The sequence below is a fragment of the Loxodonta africana genome, chromosome 14, assembly GCF_030014295.1.
Source record: "Loxodonta africana isolate mLoxAfr1 chromosome 14, mLoxAfr1.hap2, whole genome shotgun sequence".
NCBI classification, from domain to species: Eukaryota; Metazoa; Chordata; class Mammalia; order Proboscidea; family Elephantidae; genus Loxodonta; species Loxodonta africana.
Window position 1 is genome coordinate 49,522,588 of NC_087355.1, and position 21,323 is coordinate 49,543,910.

A 21,323-nucleotide genomic window follows, 5' to 3' on the forward strand; every position below is an offset into this window, starting at 1 on the left:
ACGGCCAGGACGAATCCCTGGGTAGTGCAAACAGTTAAGCTCTCAAAGGTTGGTGGCTCAAATTTACCCAGAGGTACCTCGGAAGAAAGGCGTGGTGATCTACTTCCAGAAGGTCACAGCCATTGAAAACACTGTGGAGCACAGTTCTACTCTGACACACACGGAGATGCCATGAGTCGAAATCAACTCAACAGCAACTGGTTTGGTTTGGGTCTAACTGGCCAGAACTAAGCAACTTGTAGATGTTCCAGCAGAGCCTTTTTTTAAGAGGACAGCAATGCAGATTGCATTTCAGGGAGCAGAATCCAGAGACAGGTTCCTCACATCTCTTGGCAGAAATTTCTCCTCTTACCCAGTTATAGACTCCTTCATCTCCAGCCTCCTGCCAAATACCAAGATCTGGGCTAAGGCTAGTGCCATGTTTCTGGATTCAAGGACTTAGAGCCATCTCTGAACAAAGCATCCTAAGCGAAAGAAAAACTACCAGCTCAGGACCCCCTCCTCTGCTCCGTACTAGCTTTGCAACGTGGAGCAAGTTAATTAACTAATAATAGTAAAAGCAAATGTTTATGTAGTGCTTTCTATGTGCCAGATACTGTTCTAAGGACTTTACATATATTAAGTAATTTAATCTTCAGTTTCACCATATGTGAAAAGGGATAATAACTGCCTACTTCACAGGCTATGTTCTCAGGCATAAATCGATACACAATAAATATTTGTATCCTCCTTCCTTCATCCCCCCCATCTCTTCTGAAGACTAAACTGGTTGCTGTCAAAAGCACTAGAAGAGATTAAGTATATAAAGCACCTTGGTGGCACAATTGTTAAGAGCTTGGCTGCAGTTTGAACCCACAGTGGCTGCATAAGAGCAAAGACCTGGCAATCTGCTCCCAAGATTACATCCTAGAAAACCCTTTGGGGCAATTCTATTTTGTCATGTAGGGTTGCTATGAGTCAGAATTGACTTGATGGCATACAACAACAACATAATGACAACAATGTTAAAAAGTCTTTCCCAGTGAAGCCAAGTCCAGTCTAGCTGGAAGGTCAAAGCCCTGCTGAGAGACTTAACAGAAGTCAGACACTTCTGGGTACATGCTACTGCTAACTTATCTTAGAGACTGATTAAGTGCTTGACACATAATAGGTGTTAAACAAATATTCCTTCTGTCTCTGCTGAGGCATAGTTTTACTATCAGACCAGGAACTATGTTAAAAGGTACCTGTACTACCTCAAAGAAGTCCCTGGGTGGTGCAAACATTTAACACATTGAGCTGCTAACCAAAAGTTAGAGGTTCAAATCTTTGTTTCTTCCAGAGACAAACTGGAAGAAAGGCCTGGCAATCTACTTCCAAAAAATCATCCATTAAAAGCCCTGTAAAAAAAAGCACAGTTATATTTTGCTGCACTTGGGCTTACCATGAGTCAGAATCAACTTGGCAACTGGCAACTGGTCCTACCTCAGACAGGACTGCCTAATATCAACTGTAGAAAAAAATCTAAATCATTGCTTTGGGTGGGATTCTCCAGTGTTCAAAACCATGCCTCAGCAGAGAGGCTGGCAATCAGAAGGTGAGCAGGGAAACTGGTGACTCCATTAGCTATGTCAGGATTGGCCTCAGAGTAAGAAGGGAGTGGCAGTGTCATAGTGGAGCAGAAGAAAGGGTCAGGGGAGCCTGGCTCAGGCAGATGGGCCAAAAGCGATAAGAATAAACCTTGGTAATGAGGGAAGGAAGTAAAGCGTATTCATAAGCCAAGGTTTCTCAAGCAAGATCTGCCTGTGTATCAGTGCGCAAATCCTCTGTTCTTTCCTGGGCTGGCACCATAGACAATAGGCCCTGGAGGATGAGTTGAGGAACTCCGGAGTGTCTCCCCAGCCCCGGGCTGGCCACAAAACCTTACCTTGGAAGAGGAATTCTTTGGGTCTAAGGCCTAGATCTCCACATGCCTCTGTGAAATGCCAAAATTTGACTTGAGAGGGATAACACGTCCATTCGTTAGCACCTACTAGTAGATGAGAGTGTGTTGTCCCAGCAGATAAGCCGGCTGTTAGGAAACTCAGCAGATAAATCTTAGGAAATTGAGAGTGGAGTTCACAGACGGGACACAGACCAGAAAAATCTTTGTCAGTTCTAAAACAGGCCCCCACCCCAAAAAATTTTTTTAGTTTAAAAAAAAATTCAAAACAACAGTTGCCTACTACTCGGGGAGGAGGGGCTTACTAGGAAGGCACATGAGGGAACTTTCTGTGGACACGAAAATTCTATATTGTGATAGGGGTGTATCCCTTTGTCAACTAAGACCTGTGCATTTCATCGTATGTACATTTTACCTTTAAATACTGTAAGAAAAATAATAATGGCGTTTGAGGGAATGGGTGGAGGTATAGATGATATAGGAATGGAAGAATGTTGTGGGTACATGGGGGTTCATTATATGATTTGATTTACTTTTTACATGTTTAGAATTTTCTGTAATAAGCTAAGAAAAGTCTTTGTCAGGAGTAGAGGAAGATAGAGCCAGGGGCCAAGAAGGGGCTATGTGATGAAGACTGGAACGGTCAAGGAGCAGAGTCAAAAAAAGCAACTCCTTTTCTTTCAAGGGGGAAGAGATTAAAAATGCCCAGGGAAGGGGAAGTCCTTTGTATCCTGCACATTTTTTGTTAAATTTAATCCTACGTGCTATCTATCTTTTTCTTTTATGTCTTAGATCTTTTCCCATTGAATTTTCTAACTGTATGAAAGAAAGCTCATACTTTAATCTATTTGCACAGGCCACCATCTTAATAGTTACAAGCATTCTAACGGGAGGGGAAGTAAAAGGAAAACCTGTATAAATGTGTCCCAGGCCAACCCTACTTATACCCAGTAGGAGACTTCAGAGGAGAGGAACCCACAGGTCCAAACAAAATTGCTTAAGAAACCTCCACATGAAGATTTTTATATTCCCAGAAATGGTTCTCATCAAACAAAAAATTGGAGTGGGGGTAGGTTGGTGAATGCCTTCATGTGTAGATAGATTTCTCTACCAGGGGATGGGGTTGACAGAGCAAGGCCTGCAAACTCATGGAAATTAGCAGTAATGAGACATAAACAGCCAAACCTCAAAATAACATTTCTGGCCTTTAGCATCAACACAGTTCTCCTGTCAGCCTGCACCTGGCCCGTCCGGCTGGGTCCGGGAGCCAGTGGGGTTTTAGGCCCCTTTTAACAGCTGCCAAGAGTACATTACTCATGGCCGGGATGCTGGACTTTTATGTTGCCACAAGTGGCCCAGCCGTTGTTTGGGCCTGGCCGAGTCCATTGACGGTTTCCCCAGAGCTGGGGCTTTGCTCTGATTTTTCCAGCAGCTCCAGTTTGTCCAAACATTACCAGTGTGCACTGAGCAAGCTCCCCCAGGCTCCTGTGCTGGTTTACAGCCATGTTCACTGCTGGCCACATCCTTGGGCCCCTGGAGAGGTGTGGCAAGAGGCTGCAGTTAGAACAACAGAGGATACAACGTCACCACAAGAAGCTGTTTGATCTGCCTTGTCTGTGCCTGGGTTTCTAATATACTGTAAATAGCTGGGAGGTGCCCAGTGAATGCGAAAAGGGTATACCTGTGAAACTGTGCAAAAAAGCCTTATTGTAATACTTGTGTTTGAAATGCACCCTTGAAATGGGTTGGTATTTTGAGACGATGAGTGGGTGTATGAAGTTACAAGGGTCCCAACTATATCAAGTTAATCGTGTCCTTTCTGAGTTTCTAAGCCGCATCATGATTGGTAAAGTAAACCCCCTCCCAAAAAAAAAACCTGTTGCCATCAAGTCGATTCCAACTCATAGCAACCCTATTGGACAGAGTAGAACTGTCCCATAGAGTTTCCAAGAACACCTGGTGGATCTGAACTGCTGACCTTTCTGTTCAGCAGCCAAACTCTTAACCACTATGCCACCAGGGTTTCCTGGTAAAGTAGAGGTTCAGTAAAAATAAGGGAAACTCTCAATGAGATGGATTGTCACAAAAGCCAAAATAATGTCATCACCAATGAAGATGATGCAGGACCAGGCAACGTTTTGTTCTGTTATACATAAAGTCGCCATGAGTTGGAGCCAACTCAATAGCAACTAACGACAGCAACAAGGAGCTGCAGAACAGCAGGGCGTGGTGCGAGTGGAACTGGGGTTAAATACTGACGAGGTCATTAGTATCTGATGATGAACTCATCATATTTTACTGTATTTTTGTGTTGTTGTTTATTGTCTAATTTCCATGATGGACTTTAAGTTTGTCAAGGGCAGGAGTTGTTTCTGTCTTATTCACTGCTGTATCTTCAGGGTCTGAACCAGAGAAAGCCCTCAAATGAATCTTTATTGAATGATGCAATATGCTGGATCTTTAATCTTCAAGTTGCTACAGCCTTTGAGAGCCTGGAGGCATTTTATACTGCACTAGTTCACTTCTGGCAGACATTGTTAGCTGGGTGTCCTGAAGCCATTCCCAATCCCTTTCTCCCTTCCTCCCTCCCACTACAGAGGGTGAAAAGTCTCCATGTGACACAGTTCTGGCCAATAATGCATAAGAAGGAGTTTGCTGGGGTACTTCTGGGGATGACATTTTGCCTCCCAATAAAAGGCCAAACAAAAGAAGAGGATTTGCTGGTGTTGCCCTTCTCTCTTCTTTTTGTTGTGAACATGGACTGTAAAGCCAGGTGCTGTGTGCCATCTTGCAACCAACAGTGACAAGCATGAGGAAGAAAATCCAACAGTTAAGGATTGTAGACCAGAAACATAAAAAGAGCCAGGGTCCTTGATGCTTCATTGAATCACTGAACGAAGTGACTGAACCACTTACCTCTAGTCTTCTAGTTACGTGAGATAACATAGACATCTGTAATGTTTAAATGAAGGAGCCCTGGTGGTGCAACAGTTAAGGGCTCAGTTGCTAACCAAAAGCTTGGCTGTTCAAACCCACCAAACAGTTTCACTGGTGAAATAACCTGGTGATCTGCTCCCATAAAGATTATAGCCTAGGAAACCTTATGGGACATTTCTACTGTGTCATATAGGATTCATTGTGAGTGGGAATCAGCTTGATGGCACACAATGGCAACATTTGAAACACTATTAGTTGCATTCTATTATCTATTACCTGCATTCAAATACTTCATAACTAATATACTTTTCTATCTCCCACACTAAAGAGATAAGAGACCGTGTTTTATTTGTTATTCCAAAGCACACAGCTCAAAACCTGGTACATAGTAAGAGCTCAATCATTATTGAATGAATGAGTGATTGAACAAACAAATCAGGAAATGAATAAAAAGAGATTCAGAAGTTTATTGAGACAACAAACATTGACTGAGCTTCTACTATGCTTAAGGCACCGTTGTTTGCTGAAGGGCTGTTTTTACAATTTATTATTTTGTTAAATATTGTTGTTGTCGTTGTTGTTAGGTACCGTCCAGTCAGTTCTGACTCTTAGTGACCCTATGCACAACAGAACAAAACACTATCTGGTCCTGAGCCATCTTTACACTCGTTGTTATGCTTGAGCTCATTGTTGCAGCCACTGTATCAAACCACCTCATTCAGAGTCTTCCTCTTTTCTGCTGACCCTGTACTCTGCCAAGCATGATGTCCTTCTCCAGGGACTGATCCCTCCTGACAACAGGTCCAAAGTATGTAAGACGCAGTCTCGCCATCCTTGCTTCTAAGGACCATCCTGGTTGTACGTCTTCCAAGACAGATTTGTTCTTTCTTTTGGCAGTCCATGATATATTTAATATTCTTCACCAACACCACAATTCAAAGGCATCAATTCTTCTTTGGTCTTCCTTATTCATTGTCCAGCTTTCACGTGCATATGATGCAATTGAAAATACCATGGCTTGGGTCAGGTGCATCTTAGTCTTCAAGGTGACATCTTTGTTCTTCAATACTTTAAAGAGGTCCTTTGCAGCAGATTTACCCAATGCAATGCATCTTTTGACTTCTTGACTGCTGCTTCCATGGCTGTTGATTGTGGATCCAAGTAAAATGAAACCCTTGACAACTTCAGTCTGTTCTCCATTTATCATGATGTTGCTCATTGGTTCAGTTGTGAGGATTTTTGTTTTCTTTATGTGGAGGTGCAATCCATACTGAAGGCTGTGATCTTTAATTTTCATTAGTAAGTGCTTCAAGTCTTCTTCACTTTCAGCATGCAAGGTTGTGTCATCTACATAACGCAGGTTGTTAATGAATCTTCCTCCAATCCTGTTGCCCCGTTCTTCTTCATATAGTCCAGCTTCTCGTATTATTTGCTCAGCATACAGATTCAGTAGGTATGGTGAAAGAATACACCCTGACGCACACCTTTCCTGACATTAAACCAATCAGTATCCCCTTGTTCTGTCCGAACAACTGCCTCTTGATCTTTGTAAAGGTTCCTCATGAGCACAATTAAGTGTTCTGGAATTCCCATTCTTCACAATGTTATCCATAGTTTGTTATGATCCACACAGTCAAATGCCTTTGCATAGTCAATAAAACACAGGTAAACATCCTTCTGGTATTCTCTGCTTTTAGCCAGGATCCATCTGACATCAGCAATGATATCCCTGGTTTCACATCCTCTTCTGAAACCGGCCTGAATTTCTGGCAGTTCCCTGTGGATATACTGCTACAGCCATTTTTGAATGATCTTCAGCAAAATTTTGCTTGCGTGTGATATTAATGATATTGTTCTATAATTTCCACATTCAGTTGGATCACCTTTCTTGGGAATAGGCATAACTATGGATCTCTTGCAGTCAGTTGGCCAGGAAGCTGTCTTCCATATTTCTCGGCATAGGGGAGTGAGGACTTCCAGCACTACATCTGTTTGTTGAAACATCTCAACTGATAGTCCATCAATTCCTGGAGCCTTGTTTTTTGCCAATGCCTTCAGAGCAGCTTGGACTTCTTCCTTCAGTACCATCGGTTCCTGATCATATGCCACCTCTTGAAATGGTTGAACATTGACTAATTCTTTTCGGTATAATGACTCTGTGTATTTCTTCCACCTTCTTTTGATGCTTCCTGGGTCGTTTACTATTTTCCCCATAGAATCCTTCACTATAGCACCTCGAGGCTTGAATTTTTTCTTCAATTCTTTCAGCTTGAGAAATGCCAAGTGTGTTCTTCCCTTTTGGTTTTCCATCTCCAGCTCTTTGCACATGTCATTATAATATTTCACTTTGTCTTCTCTAGGCGCCCTTTGAAATCTTCTGTTCAGTTCTTTTACTTCATCAATTCTTCCTTTTGCTTTAGCTGCTCGATGTCTGAGAGTAAGTTTCAGAGCCTTCTCTGACATCCATCTTGGTCTTTTGTTTCTTTCCTGTCTTTTCAATGACCCCTTTCTTTCTTCATGGATGATGTCCTTGACGTCATTCCACAACTCGTCTGGTTTTTGGTCACTAGTGTTCAGTGTGTCAAATCTATTCTTCAGATGGTCTCTAAATTCAGGTGGGATATACTCAAGGTCATATTTTGGCTCTCGTGGACTTGCTCTGATTTTCTTCAGTTTCAGCTTGAACTTGCATATGAGCAATTGATGGTCTGTTCCACAGTTGGCCCCTGGCCTTGTCCTGACTGATGATATTGAGCTTTTCCATCGTCTCTTTCCACAGATGTAGTCAATTTGGTTTCTGTGTGTTCCATCTGGTGAGATCCATGTGTATAAAAAAAAAAAAAATTTTTTTTTTTTTTTTGTGTGTATAACTGTCGCCATTTATGTTGGTGAAAGAAGATATTTGCGCTGAAGAAGTTGCTGGTCTTGCAAAATTCTATCATTTGATCTCCAGCATTGTTTCTATCACCAAGGCCATATTTTCCAACTACCAATCCTTCTTCTTTGTTTCCAACTTTTGCATTCCAATTGCCAGTAATTATCAATGCATCTTGATTGCATGTTTGATCAGTTTCAGACCGCAGCAGCTGATGAAAATCTTCCATTTCTTCATCTTTGGCACTAGTGGTTGGTGCATAAATTTGAATAATAGTCGTATTAACTGGTCTTCCTTGTAGGCATATGGATATTATCCTATCACTGACTGCATTGTTGAATATTGTAGAGCTATATAAAGGTGATCCAACAGAATGTGGAGATTATCAAACAATACCATTAATATCACACGAAGTAAAATTTTGCTGAAGATAATTAAAGAACAGTTGCAGCAGTACATCAACACGAAACTGGCAGAAATTCAAGCCGAATACACAAGAGGGCGTGGAACGAGGGATATCATTGCTAATGTTAGATGGATCTTGGCTGACAGCAGAGAACACCAGAAAGATGTTTACCTGTGTTTTAATGACTACACAAAGGCATTGACTGTGTGGATCCTAGCAAATTATGAGTAACACTGAGAAGAATGGGAATTCCAGAACACTTAATTGTCCTTGTGAGGAACCCGTACATAGACAAAGAGGCAGTTGTTCAAACAGAACGAGGGGATACTTCGTGGTTTAGAATCAGGAAAGATGTGCATAAGGGTTGTATCCTTCTACCATACTTATTCAATCTGTATGCTGAACAAATAATCCAAGAAGCTGGACCATATGGAGAAGACTGTGGCATCAGGAATGAAGGAAGGCTCATTAACAACCTGCGTTATGCAGATGACACAACCATGCTTGCTGAAAGTGAAGAGGACTTGAAGCACTTAATGATGAAGATCAAAGACTACAGGTTTCAGTATGAATTACCCCTCAACATAAACAGAGCAAAAATCCTCACAACTGGACCAAAAAGCAACATCACGTTAACTGGAGAAAATATTGGCATTGTCAAGGATTTCATTTTATTTCGATCCACAATCATTGCCCATGGAAGCAGCAGTCAAGAAATCATAGGACACATTGCATTGGGAAAACCTGCTGCAAAAGTCCTCTTTAAAGTGCTGAAAAGCAAAGCTGTCACCTAGAGGATTAAGATGAACCTGACCCAAGCCATGGTATTTTCAATAGCCTTATACGAATGTGAGAGCTGAATAATGAATAAGGAAGACCAAAGAAGAATTGACCCCTTTGAATTAAGGTGTCGGTGAAGAATACTGAGTATACTGTGGACCGCCGGCAGAACGAACAAATCCGTCTTGGAAAAAATACAGCCAGAATGCTCCTTATAAGTGAGGGTGGCGAAACTTAATCTCATGTACTTTGGACATGTTATCCGGAGGGACCAGTCCCTGGAGAAGGACATCATGCTTGGTAAGGAGAGGGTCCAGCAAAAAAGAGGAAGACCCTCAATGGGGTGGATCGGCACAGTGGCTGCAACAATGGGCTCGAGCACAGCAACAGTTGTGAGGATGGTGCAGGACCAGGCAATGCTTTGTGCTGTTGTACGTAGGGTCGCTACAAGTTGGAACCAACCTGAAGGCAACTAGCAACAATAACATAGTATCTATTAGGTATTGGTTACAAACCATTGTAATATTTGTTTCTTACTCTTTGATTTATATAAATGATGGTTTATCAAAGCACTTGCTGCTAACTGCATGCTGCTTGCTTATTAATGCACACATACTCATTTGTTCCTGAAACTTGAAGAAAAGTCATGGTTCTATGTTTCTCTATCATATTGTTAGTGGAACCCTCTCTGTGAAATATGGAAACCATTTTTCTTCTTTGAAATTAGCTAAAATTGGTTCCACTGAGGATCGTCAAATTCTAGCTGTTTGCTGACATTGTTTCATTTAGAGCACTAGGATATGCACTATCTGTGGGTTTTCAAAATATTTGATGTTTGGAATTTTTTAATTAAAAAAAAATGTGGAGCCTTGATCAAATGGAAAGGTTTTGAATATACCTAATGCAAATTGTAATGAAGCAAAATTTAAACTAGCTTACAGTCAGTGACCCATGATAGAAGAAGGTCTGAAATAACAAAAAGAACAGCAATAATGCAAATATTATGTTAAAAAGTCTAGGGATTGAGTATGGGAATTACAATAGAATTTCTCTTTTCCTTCCATGCCGTCCTTCCTCAAGGCCCAAGTAAAGCAAGTATAATAAATTTTCTATCAACAGGTGGCAATACTTGTATTGTTTGCTTTTAAAAGTGGGCCTTGATTGCGTTTAACAGCAAATACACTGATAGCTAATGAGGATGAATATGATTTTTTTAACAGCAACCGGATCCAGAAATAATACGGTACCAAATCCATAAATAATATGCTTGTGCAAACATAAGGTATGAAATGTGACAGAAGAAATCAGTAAAAAACCAACCAACAACTACAACAAAACTAGCACTACTTGCAAAAATGTTCCAAAAAACCTCAGGAGCACTTCCTCAAACGCAGATGGATTCTCTCTGGGCTGAGACAACCTTGTGGCCCACCGTACAAGGATGTATGGTCATGTAGCCTGAGGTCTAAAAATAAGATGGAATACTCTATCGTCATTAAAAATTTCAAGTCCAGGGACCTGGCCAACTCAAGGAAATGTCTACATGGAATAAAGTTAAGTCAAAAAAGCAGAACATGAAACTATGTGTATGCACAGATTACAACTTTGCAAAAGCATGTGTGTATATGTTGACAAAGATAGGAGAGAATTTGGAGGCATGTCAATGGTTTTATGTTGAGCCAGACAGTTCTTTTTATTTTCTTTCCTTTGGAAGTTGTTTAGATTCATGATAAAAGAAAAACCCTAGCACTAAAACCATCACTGCTACCCTGAAAGAGTTGTTAGGCCTTCTACAGGGGCTCATGGAGGAGGGCCCATGAGAGGCCCAGGGAGCCCTTGTTAAGAAAGCAGAGAAGCATGAAGACAGACATCCCGTTGTTGCCCCTGAACATTTTGTGAAGAGTGCTTTCTCTCTTGCCAGGCTTCCTACCTCCCGTTTCTTTAGCCTGAAGTTTGGACAGCAGGCAGAACCCTTGTCTGTTTAGTAAGTTTGTGAACAAAGGCTGATTGCTTTCCTTGTCAATAAACAAACATTATCTGCTTCTGTTCCTCTGCTAAATTGAGTTTCTGCTTATCCAAACTGGTTATATAAAGACTTTATGTACACGGGAAAAAGAAATGGTAAGGTTGTATAAGCAGGCAGCCCTGTGTAGAGTTGTGAAGTCGGCACAGTTTATTTCTTGGAGGTCCTTGCTTCTACTTTATGTATACTTTCCCCTCATTCAAAGGCCCAGATGGCTCATGTAGCCACTGTTTTCATCTTTCATCAGTCTACTAAAGGCCCAATGAATTTCTTCTCAGGATTATTTAAACTAAAAAAAAAAAATGAGCAAGGTCATAGACAAGAAGTTCAGTTTAAAGACTGAATTTGAGGCATGGAGGTGGGGTTTATACTTGGGGGAAAAAAAAATGAGAACCTTAAATCATACCACATAGGCAACAGTCCTTATAAAAGCCAGAACTAAGGAACACGGAGTTTGACTTGCTGGCTCAAGGTGAAACAACTAAAAAGAGGGAAAAACAGGCTTAGAAGTCAGGTCTGAGGACAGCAGTCAGTGCAACGACAGGAATGAGGATGAACTCAGCTTTATCTCCCCATAGAAAAGTACAGGTCCCCCAAAAGGATGGGCCATAAAATGCCCCAGGATTGTTGCTGGTGTGTGGTGCAGTATGATACCACTCAGCAGAAGGAGGGCAAAGTCAGGGGAAGGACAAGGAAGAAGGTCAGGAGGGAAACAACTCACATCAAACAATCATAGCTAGATCCTCTCTGAAAGGCTGTCCTGCAATGAGAATGGTGTTGCCAAAATCCAGGTTTTCTCCAGGGTAGCCACAAGGAAGTCAGATTGGCTGGATAGAGTGAGTGCTACTTGCTCTCCAATGTTATCATCAGAGTCGGGCTGCCAGAACCATAGCTCTCCTGACAATCCCTAAAACAAATTTTTGGTCTTCCCTTTGACTCAATAATCCTAATTTTTCTAGAAGGCTTAGTGAGAGTGGTCATTTACATTTCAAAAACTTCAAAATAAGACATCCAGACTTGTAGTACCACAAGGCAGGAAAGGACACTTATTGAAAAATCTTGAGAGAGAGGTATGAACATTCTGCAAAAGTTGTTTAGCTCTCTTAAGGTCTTGGGGCAGGTTGGCTGCAGAACCGGAGAAAAAACTGTTTTCTGTACTATATGCCTCACTCACTCGTTTATCTGAGGAACCCAGGCTTGGAGGAAACAGTGGTACAAAATCCTTAGCATTTTATCATGCAGGAGGCAGCCCCACAGCCTTCAATGTTGAAAATCTAAACTCATTCAAATGCCTCTAATTTTAAAGTTTTTCTTTTTCTTTCCGTACCTCTTAACAGATGAAATTTGTATTGTTGTTGGCCCAAGCACCGCTGTATGATTGCCCTTGCTGCTTGCTGAGAATGCAGTCTCCAAAGCACTCCGTTTAATCTTTGAATCAGCTCAAGAAGATGGAATTACCATCCCTGGAAAACTACGGTCTTGTTTCAAAAACTCGCTACAGCTGCAACAATAAGATGGAAATGTGACTGGTTTGGACTCTAAACTTTGGAGGAGGCAAGGATTAAAGGTATGGGATTAAGAGAGCTTCGCTTGCCCCAGTGAGTAGAATGCTCACATAAATCACAGGCTAACCTTGGCTCCACTCAGCTCATATTAAAATATGTAGCATCTCAGCCTGCCCTAATCAGGTTTTGTCATCTTGAGCACCAGGATGGAAGATGCAGATGCCAAAGAGGGGCCAGAAGGAGAACAGAGGATGAGGAGGAAATGAAGAATTTTGGTGACAGTGACTACTATTTTGATAGGAACCAGAACATCTGCAATATTTCAAGAGCCATATATAAGGGCAAGAGCTGTTGGACATGTGCCTTCCAACTTCAAAATGTGCCTGACCATTGGAACGCTGATAAGCGTTGGGGGGAGAGCAGTTGGAACTCCATGAGCTGCTTGTGTTTCCTTTCTTGATATTTATTCCTAGATCACATTTGCAGCTGCTTTTATCTGCTCTTTAGAAGTTCTTGTATTTGGGGAATCATTAGTTGTAAAATAAATACCTACTCGCTGACATGGAAATGTAATTTATTAGCCAGCTACAGCACTGGTTGTCTGTTAATGTATATCTGGTGGCTGTGGAACTTTCCACTCTACTCAAGATGCCATTTATGGCGACTCAAGTTTATCGCACCCTGTCATGCCCCCATATTAGTGCCCTGGGCTAAGACTTTAAAAATAATACTTTCTTCAAGAGAAAATAAAAAGATTCTGTTACCCAGATTATGTTATGTTATGTTATAAAAGATTATATTATCCATATTGATGGAGAGATGATGAGAGGTTTTTAAACAAAAAACGGGGAGGGCCCTGAAAGAATGTCCAGTGGAGAAGAGACAGCATGTAAATACAGTTGCTAAAACAAGGCCATTGAAAAACAAGAGGTAGCCTGATCTTGTTAGAATGGGTCAATACATGTTGAGATCTTTGGCAACATGGAGGAAGTTAGGGCAAGGCAGAGGTGAAACCATCAGGAAACTGATCCCAAGGCATCTAAGGCATAATGTCATAGGATGCAGTAAGTGCAGGTATGGTTCAGAACCTGTTGGTCCAAACCAGTGGATGAGGCATGGTGTTGAAAGGCTCCAGACAGTGAGCAGTAGTGTGGATGTTGGTCACAACTGCAGGGGTCATGGGACCAGAATCCAGACCAGGCTGTGTCAGGGTCACCGCCAAGCACTATGAGGTTCACCATGTGCCACCTATATACAAAGCCGGAAGTTCTAAGCTGAGTGACTGAACAGTTATCAAGCTGGAATAAAGACCTCTAAACGGACACAGTTCCAAGAGGGTGAGTGTGATGTTGCTTCCACTTCAAAGTTACATTAGGCCCAGAGCTCAGCCTCTCACTATCGCATGCTGTCAATCCAACTTCATTCCGAATCACACTGGACAGCAGAGCTGAGGTTGCCTGTCTCCTTCCTGTTATGGTCAGGATTAGACCAGGGGTTGGCCCGTAGTGTACATATGTTATTTGTCTGCCCAATAGCCTTTCTTTGACTTCTCTATGATTTAATGTGGTTAGGGTATTGCCCTGCCAATGCTCAGAGGTGGGAATGTGCCTCAGATCTGGCCAATCAGATTACTCCACTCCCCTCTCACAGTGATTTATCCAGTGGTAAGCATATCACACAAGCTCAGCCAATCCATCTACTGAAGGTCTTCTTCAACTACTACTATTAAAAAAAAAAAAAAAAGCATTTATTATTTACCATGTGCCAGGGACTGCTTTAAAGGCTTCAAATGTATTGACTCATTTAGTTCTCATTACAATTCTATAAGGCAATGCTATTACTATCTCCACTATACAGATGAAGGACAAAGACAGATTGAGTAACTTCTCCAAGGTCACACAATTAGTAGGTGATGAAAACAGATCAAATAACTAGGCAGTCTTGTCCCAAAGCCTACGATATTAACTTTTACACCTTTAGGAAAGATACACTTGTTTCCTCCAGGATTGTAAACTCTAAGGATAATGTAAGCTGGAGCTACCAGTGGCCATCTTTCTGAGCCACAAGATTGGAGTTGTCTGCACTGGGGGAGAATAAGGCCATACTTTGTAAAAGGGAGAGAATAGATAAAGACAGAAATCTTCATAGTATTGAGTTCCTGGATCTAGGTGTGCCTGAAGCCATTCAACCCATGAACTTCTCAGTTACACGGACCAGTAAATTTCCTTTATTGCTTAAGCTAGCTAGAGTCGGGTCTTTGTGACTTGGAAACAAAAGAATCCTAATATAGGCTTATCTGTAAGGTACTTCAGTATGCATGGGGTCGGGGGGGTACTGGGGAAGGTAAGAGCAGAAGAAATAAGTCAGAGTGTGTCAAAGACAGTTTGGCATCCTATGACATGTGTACAACTGTTGGGACAGTCCACAACTCCAGTTATCCTCACATGACTAGAGTGCCCTGTCTCTGTGATGGTCTGTGAACATACTGACTGTCCCTCCACAGACACCGAGCCACTGGAGAGAAGCCTAAAGTTAAGGCAATACTGGGCTGTCACCTCGCCAGGAGAAAATCTTTGATCTGCCTCATCTGCCTCATCAATGCCTGGGTTTATAAAAACTGCAAATAACCTCCAGAATGCTGGTTGAACACAAAAAGGCCATACCTGTGAAACTCTGAAAAGCAAGATAATTGCAATGTCTGTGCTTGGAATATACCTATATTTAAAAGGTGGGTGATTAATTAATTACTTGGTTGGTCTTGACCTTGGAGTTAATACAAGTGAAGTCCTTAGGACAGTATCTGATGCATAGTAAGTGCTCATTAACCAAACACCATTCTTTTCTTCTTTTCTTGATTTTCCAGTGATTCTGTAATACTGGTGTCTTAGGCTGGGTTCTCTAGAGAAGCAAAACCAGTAAAGCGTGTAAATATATATAGAGAGAGAATTATATCAAAGAAATGGCTCACTCGATTGTAGAGGCTGGAAAGTCCCAAGTCTGTGGATTAGGATAGAGGCCTTTCTGGATTCATTTAGCCACAGGGGCTGGCAAACCCAAGATCGACAGGTAGGAGAGCAGGGCTCCACTCACAGTCTGTGAAGATTCACGAATCCCAAGATCGGCAGTTCCAAGAACTGGAGGTCAGACAAACAGAAGGCAGCTGCAGGATCCAAAGCAAGCAAAAAGCCAGATAATCTGCTTATATTCGTATGCAGGCCACTCCCTCAAGGGAACTCCCTTTCAACTGATTGGCTACTCACAGCAGATCCCATCATGGAAGCGATCACATATAAACACTGAGAATCATGGTCCAGCCAAGTTTACACACAATCTTAACCATCACAATTGGTATTGCTTTCCAAATTAAAAAATAAATTATAATCAATCACTGACTATTCCAAGAGGAAACACAAACTCTTTACTTGGAAATTAAAGCAACAGCAGTTGCCACCCAGTCAACTCTGACTCATGGTGACCCCATGTGTGTCAGAGTAGAACTGTGCTCCACAGAGTTTTCAATGGCCTTTTTTTTTTTTTCCTCAGAAGAGATCATCAGGCCTTTCTTCCCAGGAACCTCTGTGTGGACTTGAGTTTCTAGCCTTTTGGTTAGCAGTCCAGTGTGTTAACTATTTCCACCACCCAGGGACTCTTACTTGGAAATAGCTCCCCATAAAACCTGGCTTTATGGACCAGAGTGCGATTTCTTAATCTAATAACGGATCCTATGGTAGAAGGAGTATAGAGGGATTTAACAACGGATGAAGTACTAGAAGAAGAATCTCCAATCAATATTCCCACACATGGGCAAGTGTTAGAGCTGGAAAAGACTGTGAATTCAAATTTCAAAATTGGAGTAACTGAGACCAAGTGAATGCCCAAGGTCACACCTCTGATGAGTAACAACTTTGCAATTAAAAGGTTAGGTTGGTATAACTAAATTGAGCCAGCCTGTCAGTCTACATTGACAAACAGTGAGAGTGATTAAATCCCTATTTTTTGGTGTGTGTTATAATCTGATTTTTTAAATCTGAATTAGCTGTTAATTATCACAATTTTCTTCATCACCAAATGAACTAGCTTGAAAAGCAGAAAGCACTTGGGCAGCAAGAACCTGTAGGACGTTGTAGCTGGGAGGAATTTAAGAAATTAAATCAGGGTGGGGAAGAATGGATTAAACAGATTTCTTTACTGTAGAACTTATCAGAACCTTGGTTGTGCTAAAGTGCATTTTGATTTTCCAATAGGGAATATAGCTTGCAAACTCCCTCAAACTTATTTGACCATAGAGCTTTTTTTCCCTCTGCAAAATTACTAAAATCTGAAGGTGTCCTGAATACTGTCTAGGAAACCAGGGAGCAGATCTCTAGGGTCTCTACCTGGGTTCACATCTTACTCTACAAATCCTAATTATGTTCCTGGTAGCCGAGGCCCAGAGTGACAGATCCTTCTTTTTCTGCTCAGCGCACCTCAACTCTCCTCACTGCTGGGGTTCCTACAGGGATCTTCCAGTTCCCATTCTCTCTCATGCCTTCTGTGTGGGAGGGAGAAGCCAGGAACTGCAGCTGCCGCCCCAGGCCCCCACACCCCGCTCCCAGAGCTGCAGCTTTCAATCCCAGCCGCCCCGCGTGTAATTAGAATGTATGTGTTCAGTTATTTACTTTCCCCGCTCCCTGCAGAGTGTGCTTCTGAATAACACAGCTCACAAGTCTGCCCAGCTTTTCTGCTGTAAGGTCTGAATTAAAAAGATTACAACCCTCTATCATGCCAGTTTTCAAAGAAACCACTACTTATATAGCTTTAAAAAAAAAAAAAGGAATGGAAACAATGATTCTCTGTCCTCTCAGAAATGCAAGCAAAATTGTAGAATTAAGACGTTTAAATGGGTTTTGTTGTTTCTGACGGCCCCAAATTGCCTCATTTAGAAAGGTAAAAAATAAAATGCCTGTTTCTCAAATTTCCAGGAACCAAGCCTGGCAGCTGGTTCACTGTTGTCTTCTAGAGCTTGAAGCAAGAAAAATTACAAGCAAAGTGGTGTCAATTTGCTCTATTTATCTTGGGAATTAACTTTAAAGCTTAATTGTCAGAGACAGTGACCTCTATACTCACGAGAATCCCTGGGGAGTTACAAAAGGAGACTACTCAAGTGGAATGTGAATGTCATGCTGGGGTGAATCAGCAGTGCCTGAAGGAAAACGCTCCGTGAAGAAGGATGAAGCTGACCCCGCAAGCTTCTGTACTTCATTTCTCAACGCTCAGATCAGGTTCCTAATCCACTGCTTCTGTCTGACCCACGGTTCTGCTGTTGCGCCGGTCCCAGAATTGCCTGTGGATATGCCTTGCCATAGAGAGACAAGAAATTCTTGAAATACGCTGAGCTAGTGTCTAATGAATGGCCCCATTCAGCTTCTGAAGGCCCCTAAAGACATGGTGCAGTGGCCAGGGGATGGGTCGGAGAAGTTCTACTCAAGGTCAGAGAAGTTCTGCTTACTTAGGAAGGCCCCTGGACAGGGTTTTGTCTGGAAATTTACCCTCAATCTGACAGAATTTGTAACAAATGTTTGGCTGAAACCATATACTATCGAATTAATAGAACAATTGTAGGATACAGAACAATAAGTCAGAAAACAAAAATGCAAGTGTATACCTCATAAAGTCTACTTTATGGAAGTAGTACAATGCTGAAAAAGTACACTTTGTATTCAGTGGAGTAACTACCCCCACCCCACCCTGCCATAGCCTGATCCATCTTGCACATATTTAACTTAAAAAAAAAAAAGGAGGAAAAGAAAATATTTGAGCAAATAATATCCAGACCTATGCTGTGGTCAGTGGTAAACCCAGATACTCAGCAGATAACATCACTCTTGTAAAGAGGTAACAGTAACCTCGGAATATACCCTAGAGAAATAAGAGCCTTCACACGAACAGATACATGCACACCCATGTTTACGTTTACAATAGCAAAAAGCTGGAAGCAACCAAGGTGTCCATCAACAGATGAATGGTTAAATAAATTGTGGTATATTCACACAATGGAATACTACACATCAATAAAGAACAGTGACGAATCTGTGAAACATTTCATAACATGGAGGAAACTGGAAGGCATTATGCTGAGCGAAATTAGTCAGAGGCAAAAGGACAAATATCGTATAAGACCACTATTATAAGATCTTGAGAAATAGTATAAACTGAGAAGAACACATACTTTTGTGGTTACGAGGAGGGGAGGGAGGGAGGGTAGGAGAGGGTTTTTTACTGATTAGTTAGTAGATAAGAACTACTTAAGGTGAAGGGAAGGACAATACTCAATACATGGAAGGTCAGCTCAATTGGACTGGACCAAAAGTAAAGAAGTTTCCAGGATAAACTGAATGCTTCAAAGGTCAGCGGAGCAAGGGCTGGGGTTTGGGGACCATGGTTTAAGGGGACTTCTAAGTCAATTGGCAAAATAATTCTATTATGAAAACATTCTGCACCCCACTTTGAAATGTGGCATCTGGGGTCTTAAATGCTAACAAGCCGCCATCTAAGATGCATCAATTGGTCTCAACCCACCGGGATCAAAGGAGAATGAAGAACACCAAGGTCACACAATAACTAAGAGCCCAAGAGACAGAAAGGGCCACATGAACCAGAGACCTACATCATCCTGAGACCAGAGGAACTACTTGGTGCCTGGCCACAACCGATGACTGCCCTGACAGGGAGCACGACAGAGAACCCCTGAGGGAGCAGGAGATCAGTAGGATGCAGATCCCAAATTCTCACAAAAAGACCATACTTAATGGTCTGACTGAGACTAAAGGAATCCCGGCGGTCATGGTCCCCAAAGCTTCTGTTGACCCAGGACAGGAACCATCCCCGAAGACAACTCATCAGACATGAAAGGGACTGGACAGTGGGTAGGAGAGAGATGCTGATGAAGAGTGAGCTATTTGTATCAGGTGGACATTTGAGATTGTGTTGGCATCTCCTGTCTGGAGGGGGGTGGGAGGGTAGAGAGGGTTGGAAGCTGGCAAAACTGTCACGAAAGGAGAGACTGGAAGGGCTGACTCATTAGGGGGAGAGCAAGTGGGAGTATGGAGTAAGGTGTATATAAACTTATATATGACAGACTGACTTGATTTGTAAACGTTCACTTGAAGCTCAATAAAAAAAATAAAAAAAAAGAGGTAACAGTGAGCAGCCAGGAAAGGCATTGACATTTTGGGAACAGACTTTTATAAGTACAAAAAACTTTGTTGACCGGTCCTGCCCTAAATCATTGCCTGGTAAGAGAGGAGCCCAGTCAGAACAAAAACCATAACCCTGAGCTAGATTACTCTCTGGTATACACAATACTCTCCTTTCCTGGAACCTGTTAGCCCAAGAACTGGGAACCACAGTTAAGTATCTTCGTTTCACTTAAAAAACAAAGTAGAGCTGATTAGCTGATTTAGCCTTGACTAAGGAATGGTCCTTCTGTCTTTGCTAATGCTCTTCCCTTTGCCCAAAGCACAGCTTCAAGAGAGACTTTAATGGGATGATGAGGTACTTGGAGGCTCATACTTGGCAAACCAGATTAGCCAAATCAACTCTGATGATCAGTGACAGATATTGCAGCTAGATCGACCGGATCTCTGTTTGTAATAGGCCTCCAGAATAACCTACTGCCGTCGAGTCGATTCCAACTCATAGTGACCGTATAGGACAGAGTAGAACTGCCCCACAGAGTTTCCAAGGAGTGCCTGGCAGATTCGAACTGCCGACCTTTTGGTTAGCAGCCATAGCACTTAACCACTACGCCACCAGGGTTCCCGGCCTCCAGAATAGTTAGCTTTTATTGGTAATAATGATTATTAGGAAGCAGAAGAAGAGGAAATTTGGGAATCATGCAGTTTATCTTCTTAAGTTGGGAGCAAGTGAGAAGCCAATGAAAGAAAAAATGAGAAAATACAATCAGTAGAAAAACAGCTTCTGTGATTAGGCACCTGAGAAAAACTAGGTTGCAGAAGGTAGTGCTGGTTTCCAAGATTTGCCTATTCTGAGTTATTCCAAAACCCTGTGGAGCAACATTTTGAATCAACAGTTCTCAAACAGCCAATTTAAGGACCCATGAAGACTAGTCAGCTGGAGAGGTCTTTAAACATTCAGATTCCCAGATTTACCCACCAAGAAAGTCTAGTAAATGACCAAGGAAACTTTATCCTCGCCCCACTCCCTGCCAGGGTTTTGGAACTGGACTTTGAAAACACTTGGATAGGAACAAGCAAGCCTTGGGGAGCCCCTGAGTCAGAACTGACTCTAAGGCAACTAACAAGAACATACTAGAGCAAAATGATTAAATAGGTCTCTAAGGGAACAATTTGGCAGCAGAGGCACAGTGGCCTGGAACAGTTCTTCCCAAATTTAATCTACATGCAGATGACTTATAGATCTTGTTACAATAAAGATTCTCATTCAAAATGTCTGACAGGCCTGAGAGTCTGCATTTCTAACCAACCCACTGGTGAGGACAATGCTGCTGGCCTTCCAGCCACACTTTGGAAAGCAAAGCCCTGGAAGACAGCTGAGGCTGGAGTTCAAGAGCTTAAAGGCCCGTGGTGTGGTACGGTGGGCTGCTGGGGTCAAATCAACCTATTTGCCTGGTGCCAAATTCCAGCTTGAATCCAGAGGAGGCTGTGAAGCATAATAGAAAGAGCCCTCACCTGAAATCAGGAGTCTCAGCTCTGTGCTAACTACCTATGGAAAACCAACTAACTTGAGAAAATTGCTTTTCTCCTGAGCCTCTGTGGCCACATCGGAAAAATGAGAGAATTGAATTATTGTCTCTAAAACACTTTCTCATTCCATGATTCTAAACCCTCAAACTCCCAGTCTCAGACCAACTTAGG